General features: G+C 37.1%; 1 protein-coding gene across 43 annotated transcripts in view; it reads right to left on the bottom strand.

Moving 5' to 3' along the window:
- The window catches only part of RIMS1 (regulating synaptic membrane exocytosis 1), a 477,491-nt gene that overhangs the window by 244,577 nt on the left and 218,910 nt on the right, over positions 1–14,004 (bottom strand). The window lies entirely within an intron of this gene.

Genomic DNA, 14,004 nt, shown 5'->3' with positions numbered 1-14,004 from the left:
TTTTTTTTTTTTTTTTTTTTTTTTTTTATAATTTTATTTTTTAATGGGGTGACATCAATAAATCAGGATACATATATTCAAAGATAACAAGTCCAGGTTATCTTCTCGTTCAATTATGTTGCATACCCACCACCCAAAGTCAGATTGTCCTCTGTCACCTTCTATCTTGTTTTCTTTGTGCCCCTCCCACCCCCTATCCCTCTCCCATTCCCCCCTCCCCCCCGTAACCACCACACTCTTATCAATGTCTCTTAGTTTCACTATTATGTCCCACCTACGTATGGAATAATACAGTTCCTGTTTTTTTCTGATTTACTTATTTCGCTTCGTATCATGTTATCAAGATCCCACCATTTTGCTGTAAATGTTCCGATGTCATCATTTCTTATGGCTGAGTAGTATTCCATAGTGTATATGTGCCACATCTTCTTTATCCAGTCATCTATTGATGGGCTTTTTGGTTGTTTCCATGTCCTGGCCACTGTGAACAATGCTGCAATAAACATGGGGCTGCATGTGTCTTTACGTATCAATGTTTCTGAGTTTTGGGGATATATACCCAGTAGAGGGATTGCTGGGTCATAAGGTAGTTCTATTTGCAGTTTTTTGAGGAACCACCATACTTTCTTCCATAATGGTTGTACTACTTTACATTCCCACCAACAGTGTATGAGGGTTCCTTTTTCTCCACAGCCTCTCCAACATTTGCTATTACCTGACTTGCTAATAACAGCTAATCGAACAGGTGTGAGGTGGTATCTCATTGCTGTTTTGATTTGCATTTCTCTAATAGCTAAAGAAGATGAGCATCTTTTCATATATCTGTTGGCCATTTGTATTTCTTCCTGTGAGAAGTGTCTATTCATATCCTCTTCCCATTTTTTTATTGGATTGTTTGTTTGTTTGTTGTTGAGTTTTATGAGTTCTTTGTATATTTTGGATATTAGGCCCTTATCTGAGCTGTTGTTTGAAAATATCATTTCCCATTTAGTTGGCTTTCTGTTTATTTTGTTATCAGTTTCCCTTGCTGAGCAAAAACTTCTTAGTCTGATGTAGTCCCATTCATTAATTTTTGCCTTCACTTCTCTTGCCATTGGAGTCAAATTCATAAAATGCTCTTTAAAACCCAGGTCCATGAGTTGAGTACCTATGTCTTCTTCTATGTACTTAATTGTTTCAGGTCTTATGTTTAGATCTTTGATCCATTTTGAGTTAATTTTTGTACAGGGGGAGAGACTGTAGTCCAGTTTCATTCTTTTGCATGTGGCTTTCCAGTATTCCCAGCACCATTTATTGAAGAGGCTTTCTTTTCTCCATTGTGTGTTGTTGGCCCCTTTATCAAAAATTATTTGACTATATATATGTGGTTTTATTTCTGGACTTTCTATTCTGTTCCATTGGTCTGAGTGTCTATTTTTCTGCTAATACCATGCTGTTTTGATGGTCGTGGCCCTATAATAGAGTTTGAAGTCAGGTATTGTTATGCCCCCAGCTTCATTCTTTTTCTTTAGGATTGCTTTGCCTATTCGGGGTTTTTTATAGTTCCATATAAATCTGATGATTTTTTGCTCTATTTCTTTAAAAAATGTCATTGAAATTTTGATGGGAATTGCATTAAATTTGTATATTGCTTTGGGTAATATAGCCATCTTGATTATATTTATTCTTCCTAACCAAGAACAAGGTATATTCTTCCATCTCATTATATCTTTTTCGATTTCCCTTAACAATGGTTTATAGTTTTCATTATATAAGTCCTTTACATTCTTTCTTATGTTTATTCCTAGGTATTTTATTTTTTTTGTTGCAATCGTGAAGGGGATTATTCTTTTGAGTTCCTTCTCAGTTGTTTCATTGTTGGCATATAGAAAGGCTATTGACTTCTGTATGTTAATTTTGTATCCTGCGACCTTACTGTATTGGCTTATTGTTTCTAGTAGTCTTTTTGTGGATTCTTTGGGGTTTTCGATGTATAGGATCATATCATCTGCAAAAAGTGATACCTTTACTTCTTCTTTTCCGATATGGATGCCTTTTATTTCTTTGTCTTGTCTGATTGCTCTGGCTAGAACCTCTAGTACCACATTAAATAAGAGTGGAGAGAGTGGACAACCCTGTCTTGTTCCTGATTTAAGGGGGAAAGCCTTCAGTTTAGTGCCATTTAATATGATGTTAGCTGATGGTTTATCATATATGGCCTTTATCATGTTGAGATATTTTCCTTCTATACCCATTTTGTTGAGAGTCTTAAACATAAAATTGTGTTGTATTTTATCGAAAGCCTTTTCTGCGTCTATTGATAAGATCATGTGGTTTTTGTTCTTTGTTTTGTTGATATGGTGTATTACATTAACCGTTTTACGTATGTTGAACCATCCTTGAGATTCTGGGATGAATCCCACTTGATCATGATGTATTATTTTTTTAATATGTTGTTGTATTCGATTTGCTAGTATTTTGTTTAGTATTTTAGCATCTGTATTCATTAGAGATATTGGTCTGTAGTTTTCTTTTTTTGTGCCATCCTTGCCTGGTTTTGGGATGAGGGTTATGTTGGCCTCATAAAATGTGTTTGGAAGTATTGCTTCTTCTTCAATTTTTTGGAAGACTTTGAGTAGAATAGGAACCAAGTCTTCTTTGAATGTTTGATAAAATTCGCTGGTATAGCCGTCAGGGCCTGGACTTTTATTTTTGGGGAGGTTTTTAATGTTTTTTTCTATTTCTTCTCTACTGATAGGTCTGTTTAGGCTTTCTGCTTCTTCTTGACTCAGTCTAGGAAGGTTGTATTGTTCTAGGAATTTATCCATTTCTTCTAGGTTGTTGAATTTAGTGGCATAAAGTTTTTCATAGTATTCTACAATAATTCTTTGTATATCTACGGTGTCCGTGGTGATTTCTCCTCTTTCATTTTGTATTTTGTTTATATGAGTTCTTTCTCTTTTTTCCTTGGTAAGTCTTGCCAAGGGTTTGTCAATTTTGTTGATCTTTTCAAAGAACCAGCTCCTTGTTCTATTAATTTTTTCTATAGTTTTTCTGTTCTCTAATTCATTTATTTCTGCTCTGATTTTTATTATCTCCTTTCTTCGGCTGGTTTTGGGTTGTCTTTGTTCTTCTTTTTCTAGTTCCTTAAGGTGGGAAGTTAAGTGGTTCACTTGGGCTCTCTCTTGTTTGTTCATATATGCCTGAAGCGATATGAACTTCCCTCTTATCACTGCTTTTGCTGCATCCCATAGATTCTGATATGTCGTATTGTCATTTTCATTAGTCTGTATATATCTTTTGATCTCTGCACTTATTTCTTCTTTGACCCATTCATTTTTTAAAAGTATGTTGTTTAGTTTCCACATTTTTGTGGGATTTTTTTCCTCTTTTTTGCAGTTGAATTCTAGTTTCAAGGCTTTATGATCAGAAAATATGCTTGGTACAACTTCAATTTTTCTGAATTTGCTGATATTGTTTTTGTGGCCCAACATATGGTCAATTCTTGAGAATGATCCATGTACACTGGAGAAAAATGTATACTCAGTCACTTTGGGATGAAATGTCCTGTAGATGTCTATCATATCCAGGTGCTCTAGTGTTTTGTTTAAGGCCACTATGTCTTTGTTGATTCTCTGTTTGGATGACCGATCTAGAGCCGTCAGCAGTGTATTGAGGTCTCCAAGTATGATTGTATTTTTGTCAGTTTTTGTTTTAAGATCAATAAGTAGCTGTCTTATATATTTTGGTGCTCCTTGGTTTGGTGCATATATATTAAGAATTGTTATGTCTTCTTGATTCAGTGTCCCCTTAGCCATTATGAAATGGCCATTTTTGTCTCTAAGTACTTTTCCTGTCTTGTAGTCAGCATTATCCGATATGAGTATTGCTACACCTGCTTTTTTTTGGATGTTATTTGCTTGGAGTATTGTTTTCCAGCCTTTCACTTTGAATTTGTTTTTATCCTTGTTACTTAGATGAGTTTCCTGTAGGCAGCATATAGTTGGATTTTCTTTTTTAATCCATTCTGCTACTCTGTGCCTTTTTATTGGTGAGTTTAATCCATTTACATTTAGTGTAATTATTGATACTTGTGAGTTCCCTATTGCCATTTTATATCTTGCTTTCTGTTAGTTTTGTGTCTTGTTTGATCCTTCTCTTTCGTTTTTCTATCTTTTGTTTTTATTTGGTTGTATTCCATACATCTTTCCTCTGTTGCTATCTTTTTTATCTCATGTGCTTCTGTGGTGGTTTTTTCAATGGTGGTTACCTTTGTGTAATGAAAAGGGTCCCTACCCTGTTCATTGTAGCGAACTATTTTGTGAGTACTTTTGCACTCCATCGTCCTTTGCTACTGTTAAACTCCGTCTTCTCCCCCTCTTTCTTTTTGTTGTTGTCACAGTTTAAATTTGGTTTTATTGTGTTCTTCTTGGAGCTTTTACTTGTGGCTCTGTTTTTTTTTGTTCTTTGTATCTGATTGGAGAACCCCCTTTAGTAATTCCTGGAGTGGGGGTTTTCTCATGATAAATTCCCTCATCTTTTCTGTATCTGTGAATGTTTTTATTTCTCCTTCATATTTGAAGGATAGCTTTGATGGGTATAGTATTCGTGGCTGAAAGTTCCTCTCTTTCAGGACTTTAAATATTGGGGTCCACTCTCTTCTAGCTTGTAGAGTTTCTGCTGAGAAATCTGATGATAATCTAATGGGCCTTCCTTTATATGTTGTATTCTTCTTTTCCCTGGCTGCCTTGAGAATTTTTTCTTTGCTGTTTGTTTGTGTCAATTTCATTATGATATGCCTTGGAGTAGGTTTGTTGGGGTTAAGAAAACTTGGAGTTCTGTTTGCTTCTTGAACTTGAGGCTTTAGTTCTTTCCACAGGCTTGGGAAGTTCTCATCAATTATTTGTTTAAGTATGTTCTCCATTCCATTTTCTCTCTCTTCTCCCTCTGATATACCTATTATTCTTATGTTATTCTTTTTGATGGAGTCAGATAATTCTTGTAGGGCTATCTCATTTTTTTTAATTTTTGAGTCTCTTTCTTCTTCTCTCTGTTGTGCCTCAAGTTGCTTGTCTTCTATTTCACTAATCCTCTCTTCTATCTGACCTGTTCTATTAGCTAAGCTTGTTACTTCGTTTTTCAGCTCGTGAATTGAGTTTTTCATCTCTGTTTGATTTGTTTTTATAGTTTCAATTTCCTTGGACATATATTCTTTGTGTTCATGGAGTTGTTTTCTGAGCTCCCTGTATTGCCTTTCTGTGTTTTCTTGTATATCTCGGAGGATTTTTAGGATTTCTATCTTGAATTCTCTGTCATTTAGCTCCAAGGTTTCCAATATATTAAATTTTTTCTCCATAGATTTTTCCTCATCTAGCTGTGTTACCTCTCTTTCTTTTGTATCCATGATATTCGATTTTCTCTTCCTTAATGGCATCTGAGGGTGGTTTTGTTGATAGTATTAATGAGATTTAATAAAGAATAAAAAGTTAAAAAAAAATAAAAAAATAAATCGAAAAGAGTTGTTTTTTTTTAAAAAAAAATTAATAATGAAATAAAGAAAAATAAAATAAAATAAAAATTTTTTAAAAAAGGAAATTATTCCCCCCCTCTTTTTTTCCTCTCCTCTCCTCTCCCCTCTTTCTTGAGAAAATCTTGTGGTGGACTGTGAGTTATAACAAACAATGCCTGTGATGGAGGGCCTGAATTGGGGAAAAGTAATAAAGGGGCAAAAAAGAGAGAAAGAAAAAAAAAAAAAAAGGAAAAAAAAAAAAAAGAAAAAAGAAAAAAAATAGAGTGTATGGACCCACAAAAAGCAAATAAGGAAAAAATTTGGGTCAAGAATAAAATGATTTGCTTTTAGGTGTTGGTTTTCTAAGAGTTATGATGAGAGGAATAAGAGGAAAATGGAAAAATGGGGGGACAAATTAAAAACTTACTATTGTATTTAGTGGAACAAGAACTAGATAATATGGAGAGCCAGGGATGGGAGCACTGCTAGTGAGTTAAAAAGGTGAAGTAAAAACCCCCCAAAATGCCACAAACATAGGTTTGAGTCCCAGATAAGATAATTTGTTTGTTATTGAGGTTTGAATGAGAGGAGATGTAAAGGAGAAAGGAAGAAACTAATATAGAGGGAGAAAAGAAAGAGAGAGAGAGAAAAAAAGAGGGAACCACTAAAAGAAGAAAAAAGAAAGGAGAGAGAGAGAGAGAGAGTTAAGGGTTTTGGAGTGCAACCCTCATAGAGAGAAAGGAAGAGAAGAGAAATGATAATGGGAGATGTAACACTTATGGGTAGTGTAGTTCAAGGAGAGGAGAGAGTAAGACCGGTAGAGAGTTAATCGGCCAAATTGGAGGAGGAAAAAAAAGTCTCAAGAATGAAGATAAGAGAAACAAACGAACAAATATAATAAAATGGGATAGGTTATAAAGTCTGCAGATTATTCTTGATTTTGAGAGGTTATCTTCTCGCTTTTTCTTTTCTCTCCCTCTTCCTGGTCGGTGACTCTGTACCCCGGGTTCTGCCCCTTTGGCACGCTCAGGTAGAGGTTTGCAGTTGATAAGTCTCTATGGCAATGTCATGTATTGTGCTTTATTCTCGTTGGGAGTCGAGTCTCATTAGCATTTATAGGCTCCGACAGTGAGAGAGTCCGTGTTCCTGGAGCCTTTCTCCTAGTCTTTCCTTCCTCAATTAGTAGCCTGATAGTCCAGGTATGGGGTTGCTGCTGCCTCTGCCTGGATAGTAAGAGGCTCAAATTGCTGGCAACTCCCCACTCTATTTCCACTCAGCACAGGGCTCTGGGTAAGGCTCAGTCAGTCAGAGCTGCTAGCATAATCAGGCGGGCTTTCCGCCCACTCAAAGACCTCTGGCTCTGCCACTCTATCCGGTAACACAAGCGGGCGCCCACTTCCGGGGCGCTTGGAGGAAACTCTCACTCACTGTCTGCAACCAGGATATACGGCCAGCAGTCTCACGCTCTGAGTGAAACCCCCAACCGCAGGGAAAAGTTGCAGCGTTGGAATTGAGTCTCGCTCCGTCCCCGTGCGCGGCTTTTGCAAGGCGCTGGGGCGGCCCGAGATTCCGCTTTGGCCCACACAAAGGCCCCTGACTCTGCCCCTCTGTGCGATAACACGGGCGCGCACTGCCGAGGCACTCGGAGGAATCGCTCACTCCTTATCTGCGCGCGCAAACCAGGATATGAGGCCGGCCGCAGTTCCCTCTGAGTGAAACAGCCTCCAGCACGGAAAATCTCCACCGTTGGGATTAGTTCTCACTCCCTCCCATGCGTGGCTTTCCCAGGGCGCTGGGGCTGCCCAGAGACTCTGCCCTCAGCCCACAGAAAGGCCTCTCACCCTGCCTCTCCGTGGGGCAACACGGGCACCCACTTCCGCGGCTTAGGAAGAAATCTCTCTTCCACTAACTGCGCACCGACCAGGAGACCGGGTAAAATGGCCGCTCCGCTTGTCTTTCTTTGTTTGGGTTTGGCGCGAGTGTTAGCTTGTATTGCCCGGGTTGCCACAGGATCAGATTTTCCTCGGCTTGGATCTCTGAGCCACAGCCTGGTTCGGCCGTTTTTGCTGCGGCGGCCTGGATCTATTCACCCCCTTTGCCCGCCTCAGTTTCTATATTCACAGTTACCAGAGAAAGCCGCCCTGTTTAGGTTAGTGAGGAAGGCGGAGCATTTCTTACTCCCTATTTCCTTCGGGGTTTGGTTATATATTTAGCCAATTTTTCACTCAATCATACCTTTGGGTGTATTGCGAAGAATCTGGAAGCTCCAAGTATAGGTTTTTCTGTTTCTGGTTGAAGATCTTGTTGAGTTTTGGGGGAGATTTATCGGTATCGCTTCCTACTCCGCCATTACTCTGACGTCATCCTACCTGATCATTTGTTCCAGTAAATCTTGGCATGATTTTCAGAATGGGAAGGTAGAAAGTAAACTATCTGAATATTTTTTATGTCTTTAAAAATGTTAAATTTGTACTCATAATTAGTTATATATAGATTTCTATATTCCAAATGTATTTTTTTTCAGAACATTGGAGAAATTTCTCAAGTAACTAAACTTTTTCCTTATTTTAAAATCCTTTTAAAATTTTTATCTTCATATTTATCTTTTAATTGATTTTATTGGGGTGACACTGATTGAAATAATTATATGGATTTCACCAAAGGGTGTCTTTGTGTAAGTCTTTTGTAATAACTATGTTTACTACCTCATATATATTCTTTTAACCTCAAGATCCAAGCCTGTCAAGAATTTAGACATATTTTTCTGTTTATAGCCATCAAGTTTCTTTTTTCTCAGCTTCTAGAGCTCCTATTAATTCTGATGAGATTTTCTTAAGTATCTATGACTAACTCTTCTAACATACTTTATATTTATCTTCTACTGTTTATTCAGTGAAATACTGTCTGTTGTTTATCTCACAGATCACTGATTTGGTCCTCAGCTCTATCTGATCCATTTATAAGTTCTATGAACTTTTTAAAAATTTTTTGCAAATGTTTTATTTCCTAATTCATTCTTATCCACTCATCATCTCTTTTCACAGCAAAGAGGTTTTTATTTAATGTGTTCAAATCTCTTTTTGCATTTTATCAACTCTCATTTAATCATCTCTGTTCATTCTGTGGTGAATTTCTTGGGCCACTCTGCAGATCAAAGGACTATTTCATACGTCCCCATCTTCTAAACAGGAAAGTTTACTGTAAAAGTGGATGAGTGCACTGATTAACTGGCTTTGTTTTCACTGTGTGAGCATATAACAGATGTGGAGAATGACAATGACCACCCATGCTATCAAACACAAAACAAAATTTCTCAATTTTTACTATTAAAACGAAGTTGACCGTTCACTGATGGTGGAATACTCTTGTGAATTTCTCTTGTATATATAGATACCTTACATAGTCTCTTTCATCCATGTCAAGATTCCATACTAAGTTGCTTCAGGCTCTGATTGCCTCTTAGACTCTGACACCTATATTAAGCATCTCTCTCAAATAAGTAATTAAATTTTCTTAGAGTACAGTCCTCAAGCCCTCAACTGTTAAGAGTGTTAGCCTGGGGCTTTGATTATCTCTGCTGATGCTTTGTTTTCTTTCTTTTTTTTTTTTTTTTTCTGAAGTGAGAAGCAGGGAGGCAGAGAGACAGACTCCTGCATGCGTCTGACCAGGATCCACCCAGCATGCCCACTAGGGGGCAATACTTTGCACGTCAGGGGCGTTGCTCCATTCCAACCAGAGCCATTCTAGCGCCTGAGGCAGAGGCCCATGGAGAAACCCTCAGCACCCGGGCCAACTTTGCTCTAATGGAGCCTGGGCTGTGGGAGGGGAAGAGAGAAATAGAGAGACAGAAAAGGGGGAAGAGTGAAGAAGCAGATGGGCACCCCTCCTATATGCCCTCGCCAGGAATCGAACCCAGGACTTCCACATGCCAGGCTGATACTCTATCACTGAGCCAACTGGCCAGGCCCAATGCTTTTTTTTTCCTAAGTGCACATGTATAGGAGTAGTGATAAGAGGTGAGGTGAACTCATATGTCCTTCACATTATGAATGATATTCTTGACTAAATGCTATGATAGTTTTTACTTTTTTATATTTATATTGGCTATTATTATATAATTATTTACTCCCTATATTTACTTTGTTAGTAATTTTCTATTATTTGTGTGTTGGGCTGGCATATTGTTTGCTTTTGTTAATTAAATCTGTTGGGCTTTCTATCTACAAAGAGTATCTAAAAATTATAGTCTGTTAATCATGCCTTTCTTTTACATTCTAGCTCTGTTCTGAATTTGTATTTTACGTTTTCTCTTATTTAAAGAAGATTTGGGTATCTAGGGAGGTGTCAATATGTGTGTTCTGTTCAGTATTTTGATCCAGCCTTCTGCATTATACAGTGTGTCCATAAAGTCACGGTGCACTTTTGACTGGTCACAGGAAAGCAACAAAAGACGACAGAAATGTGAAATCTGCACCAAATAAAAGGAACACCCTCCCAGTTTCTGTAGAATGATGTGGCAGCATGTGTATATGCGCAGATGATAACGTAACACCATGTATGTATACAGCGGAGCAGCCTACGGCCATGCCAGTGGAGATGTGGAGGGTACAGAGGAAAGTTCAGTGTGTTCTGTGGCTCGCTAAATTCGAATCTGTGACCAAAGTGCAATGTGAATATCGGTGCATTTATAATGAAGCGCCACCACATAGGAATAACATTACTCGGTGGGATAAGCAGTTGAAGGAAACCGGCAGTTTGGTGGAGAAACCCCGTTCTGGTAGGCCATCAGTCAGTGACGAGTCTCTAGAGGCTATATGGGATAGCTACCTAGGGAGCCCTAAAAAATCTGTGTGTGAGCCCACATCAAACTGCACTGAACAGGTATGAAACTGGGAGAGTTTTCTTTTATTTGGTGCAGATTTCACATTTCTATCGTCTTTTGATGCTTTCCTGTGACCGATCAAAAGTGCACCATGACTTTATGGACACACTGTATATTCATATTTATAATTTTACAAAAACTTTTTACTTCAACTAAATAAACTGATGCCAAATGTCATGTTCTTTAAAGCCTTTCTTGATCTACACAATTGAGTTAATCACTCACCTCCTTTATTTCTCTTGTTTTAACTTACTCAAAACATCTACAGCATTTGACCCAAGTATTTATTTATCTACCCATTAAGTGTGTTGTCTTTGAGACTAGGAAGAATGTTAATATTTTTTCTTTTTATAACCAAACTATTGATGTCTAACTGATCCAATTTTAGTGTTATCACTACCAAATGTGACAGTGAAATACAAGGTATCCAGATAAGACTATTATTTATTAGAAATTTATAATGTATATCAGGTTAAACACATTATAAATGCTAGTAATCATCTACAAAATGCTCACAGTAGAAAATATTATACTACTTTATTGATGAGAAATTAAGACTCTGTATGGTTAAGCAGATTTTCCTAAGTAATAAAACTTATGAGTAGAGAAGCCACGTTTTAATTCTGTTACACTTCTAGGTTAGGCTCTTAACTCTATTTATTTTGGATAATAATGTCAATATTAAATTTTAAGATCTCAATTTCCCAACTCAAAATCAATCTATTTTCTAAGAGTAATGACAGAGAGCTATTTTTAATACTGAGAATGTGGGACAAGTTAAAATCCATATAAGTGCACTGGCTTAGGTGTTTATATGCATATACATGTGGATAGATTTATGTATATAAATATACATCACAAGAAAAATTCAAATTATTAAAGTATGCATTTGTTTTTTTGTGTGAAGGTAACCTACAAAGTGCAACTATAAACAACCAAAACCATAATGAATAAATTATATTAAACTACTGGACTTGTTTTGTTTTTGTTAGTTTCATTTTAAGTTTTTGCCATATAGAATATTAATCTTTCTAAAATATATAACACACTTGCAATATTGGCAGATTGACAAATATAATGATTACACTTATCATTTATTGAAGGTCTGCTATAAACCAAACACTATATGCACATTATTTATTGATAAGTCTTATATGATCCCATTAAAGAAAGGATATTGCTAACTCCACCTTGCAAAAGTAAAAACTGAGGCAGTGACAGTTCAAATACCTCACTTGAGGTTATAAAGATCATGAGTATGCAGCCAGCAACCAAGCCCAGGTCTGGCTGACATCATATCCTGTCGCCTCTAACTATCCGCCATGCCCTTGGAGGACAGAAGAGAAGAGACTTGGATCTCTACTACACTAGGTATCCTGCAGGTGGGCTTGCCCACCTGTGTTATTTACAGCATCTAAGAAGGTTAGTAGGACTGCTTCACAGATGAGAAAACTTAATTGCAGAAAGCCAAATGTCATCCACAGCCAGTAAGTAAAGAAGCCTAGATTTGAAAATACTTTGACTCCAAATGCCACATTTTGTTCCCTCTTAGAGACCAAATAATAAATAGATACATTTGCTTGTACTTCAACCAGTGGGAATTGTGAACACTCAAATCCAGTTTGGATGCACAGTGAAGTGGAAGTATGCATGCCTTAAATCTAGCCTGTGATATATCATATTTTAATTCTTTTGTCTGATTAGTTTTGATTGTCTGCTGAAAATGCCAGATACTTCTCATCAGGAAACTGGCTAATCTGGACTAGGCTCCTTTTTTCTTCTAATTCAATTTTACAAATTTGAAGACTAATAATAAGAACCAGGTATGAACCTGAGCAGGCAGTAGCACAGTGGCTAGAGTGTTGGACTGGGAGGCAGAAGACCCAGGTTCGAAACCCGTAGGTCGCCAGCTTGAGCGCGGGCTCATCTGGTTTGAGCAAGGCTCACCATTTTGAGCCCAAGGTCGCTGGTTTGAGCCCAAAGTCTCTGGCTTGAGCAGTGGGTCAATTGCTCTTCTGGAGCCCCCTGGTCAAGACACATATGAGAAAGCAATCAATGGACAACTAAGGTTCCACAACAAAGAATTGATGTTTCTCATCTCTCTCCCTTCCTGTCTGTCTGTCTTTATCTGTCCCTTCATTGCACTTTTTATTTCACAATTACATATTTTGAAATTCCCATGTTTGAAACTCTAAAATACAGTTTTGCATTTTAACATATCTCTTTTCTAAAACAAAATTATTAGAACTATACTTATTTATTGCCTGGAGTTGTCTCATTAAATCAGTGATCCCTGGCTCTATCTTTACCATTCCGTTCAGATTACATGATATGAGAGAGATATTTGGTCTCCTTTCTCACACAGACTCTGGAATATATTTAAGTTGAGAAGAATTAAAGGAGGCTCTCCAAAAGCTACTCTGCTTAGCCAAGTCTAGATATGAACCAACCTTAGTAGTGAATGGTACTTTCATGAAGGATGAGAGCAGATAGATTTCAATGTTTTGGAGCATTCATTTAAGATTTGTACCCTGGCTGGATAGCTTAGTAGGTTAGAGTGTCATCTTGATAGGACAAGTTTATAGGTTCAATCCCCAGTCAGGGCACATATAAGAATCAACCAATGAATGCATAAATAAGTAGAACAACAAATCAACACTTCTCTCTTTTTTCTCTCTCTCTCTTTCTAAAATAAATCAATAAATAATGAAAACAACTATTTGTAAATAATCTAGTTTTTACTTCATGAATGCTTAATGTATGATTAATATACTTCTTGGTTGGTTCTTTATTATTAACTGGCATAAATTAATTTACTTTATTTTGTATTTTTTCTTCCAGAATTTTAAAATTTTATTTGTTTACTAATTAAATTTATTGGGATAGCCTTGAGTCTCAAAACCATGCAGGTTTCAAGTGCACAACTCAATAAAACACTATCTGTATCTTACATTATGTACCGGTAATTTGTATTTTTGAGAGGCACACGAGTTTGGTTGAAAGTCAATACTTATAGGTATTGAGTTCTTTTAGTCATATATAACTAAAATATGTATGTTATTGACAATATATGGTATTATTAGAAACTGATTTTGTTATTTCAACTTACTCTTTTATAAGAAGGAGCTTTTTTTAGAAATATATGACCCAAATACATAATGTGTTTATTTTTGCCATCATTTATAAGCCAATTAAAATATAAAACTCCAAATTGAATATACAAAGTGACTATATTTGTTACAAACATTTGGGATTGTCTTCATACAAACTTTTCAGTACTCTATAAGATCTTTTCTTCACTTAAATTTCTATCCAATGCATTAGAAAATATTCAAGTTCAAAAATATAATATTATAGTCTAATGTAGTATTCCTCTGTAAAAAAGTTACTGCATGTTTTGTGATTTTAAAAAATGCCTTAGGTGGCCGTGGCCGGTTAGCTCAGTGGTAGAGCATCGGCCTGGCGTGCAGGAGTCCCAGGTTTGATTCCCAGCCAGGGCACACAGGAGAAGTGCCCATCTGCTTCTCCACCCCTTCCCCTCTCCTTCCTCTCTGTCTCTCTCTTCCCCTCCCGCAGCCAAGGCTCCATTGGAGCAAAGTTGGCCTGAGCGCTGAGGATGGCTCTATGGCCTCTG

Source organism: Saccopteryx bilineata, chromosome 1, assembly GCF_036850765.1.
Source record: "Saccopteryx bilineata isolate mSacBil1 chromosome 1, mSacBil1_pri_phased_curated, whole genome shotgun sequence".
NCBI classification, from domain to species: domain Eukaryota; kingdom Metazoa; phylum Chordata; class Mammalia; order Chiroptera; family Emballonuridae; genus Saccopteryx; species Saccopteryx bilineata.
The sequence above is the reverse complement of the archived record's forward strand: the minus strand, read 5'-3'. Positions and strand labels throughout refer to the sequence as shown.